The sequence below is a fragment of the Populus euphratica genome, unplaced genomic scaffold (genome assembly GCF_000495115.2).
Source record: "Populus euphratica unplaced genomic scaffold, PopEup_1.0 scaffold1630.1, whole genome shotgun sequence".
NCBI lineage: Eukaryota > Viridiplantae > Streptophyta > Magnoliopsida > Malpighiales > Salicaceae > Populus > Populus euphratica.
In genome coordinates this window covers 1-1,977 of record NW_011501471.1, presented here as the reverse complement: position 1 = coordinate 1,977, position 1,977 = coordinate 1, and positions in this window count along the sequence as shown.

Sequence of the window (1,977 nt, the reverse complement as noted above, 5' to 3'; positions counted from 1 at the left end):
TTATTATTATTATTATTATTATTATTATTATTATTATTAGTATTGCTATTATTATTATTATTATTATCATTATTATTATTATTGCTGTTATTACTATTATTGTTGTTGTTGTTGTTGTTGTTGTTGTTGTTGTTGTTGTTGTTGTTGTTGTTGTTGTTGTTGTTGTTGTTGTTGTTGTTGTTGTTGTTGTTGTTGTTGTTGTTGTTGTTGTTGTTGTTGTTGTTGTTGTTGTTGTTGTTGTTGTTGTTGTTGTTGTTGTTGTTGTTGTTGTTGTTGTTGTTGTTGTTGTTGTTGTTGTTGTTGTTGTTGTTGTTGTTGTTGTTGTTGTTGTTGTTGTTGTTGTTGTTGTTGTCATCTATAATTTATACACTTAACCTCCTTGTGGTTCGACCCCGGTCTTGCCGGGTTATTTATTACTTCGACACTCCTGCACTTGGGAGAAGATATCAATCTTTTAGTCGTGTCATGTAGTTTAACATGGTTAAAAAGATATTCTTTTAATTAACAAATAAAATATCAACAGCCAAAAATAGAACAAAAAATCATCTTCCAAATCCGACTTCTAGCACATATTTAGTAAATATGTTTTTATAAGAATAATTTACTTATTTTTGTATATGATTAGATAAAAAAGCATTTTATTTATTATTAATAAATATTTTTTCATTAAAAAAGATAGATGCACCTACTTTTATTTTAGCTTAATTATTGTATTTTTTTCTCTTTCCAAAACAATTTTGATCCTATTTTATGTCAAAAGTTTACACCAAAAACATAACTATTTTTTACTTATTGATATATTTATATTATCCAATCTTTCTAGTATCTTATTTTTATTTTTTTATACTTATTTTATGTTTTACAATAACTTAATTAACTTGATTTTATAAAGATATAAAGTATAAAATAAATAAATAAATAATTTTTATTATAATTTTAAGTAAAGAACTGGAAAAAGCATATTTGTACAAATTAATGGAGCTAAGAAGTGCAAATCCTAATTACATTAGGAATCCAACTTAAACAAAAAATCCTAGTGACATGGCCATTGGTCAAAGTAAATACATATCTTTATGTATTTTTTGGACCATATTTGAAGTTATATATGGAGTTTTATTTTGATTCAAGTTATTATAAAAACAAAATATTTAAGTTTTTCATTCATTTATGGTAGGACTAGTAACTTATTTAGACAATAAAAAATGATATATTTGAAGTTAGGTTTAAATTCTGTTAGCAAACGTACCTGAGTTCAACTTATTTTTTCATGTTGGGATGATGACATGACAACTCAATGATGACATGATAAGGGTCTTATATGAGCAAGAAATCTCTAAAATGTCAAAGTCCATACACAAGTCATTATAATTATATTAGTATAAGAAAACTATAAAACAATATGATTAGAAATTAAGTATTAACTAGGAAACTTTTTCACCTACTCAACTCTATAAATAATCATTCCTATCTTAAAAAAGATCATGTTTAGAGGAAATGCGAAGAGAACAAGGGGATTTTATTGTTTTTAGAATTATTTCTTTTTTTTTATTCTATGAAGTTACTACAAGTTTAGTTTTTAATTTTAAAAGGTTAGTACTCTTGGGTTTTAAATTATCATAAGGTTTTGTGCTTAAAGTTACTATATATTTGATTATGATACATTAATATCTTGTATTTTTCAATGATTAAATTTAATGATTGATGAACTAAATTATATATGATGCGCTACATGTGTTTTTGGTTTTAAATATATTGCTATTGATTAGTTTATGATTAACTGGTGATTAATTAAGTTAAGTAATGAGAGTATCTAATTTTCAAACACATGTTTAATTATTTATTATTTGAAAAACATAAGTCTTGATTTAATTAACTTTACATGCATGTTTAATTACCATGAATCAATTTGATACAACCAAAAGATTGATGTCTTCTCCCAAGTGTAGGAGTATCGAAATAATGAATGATTCGGCAAGA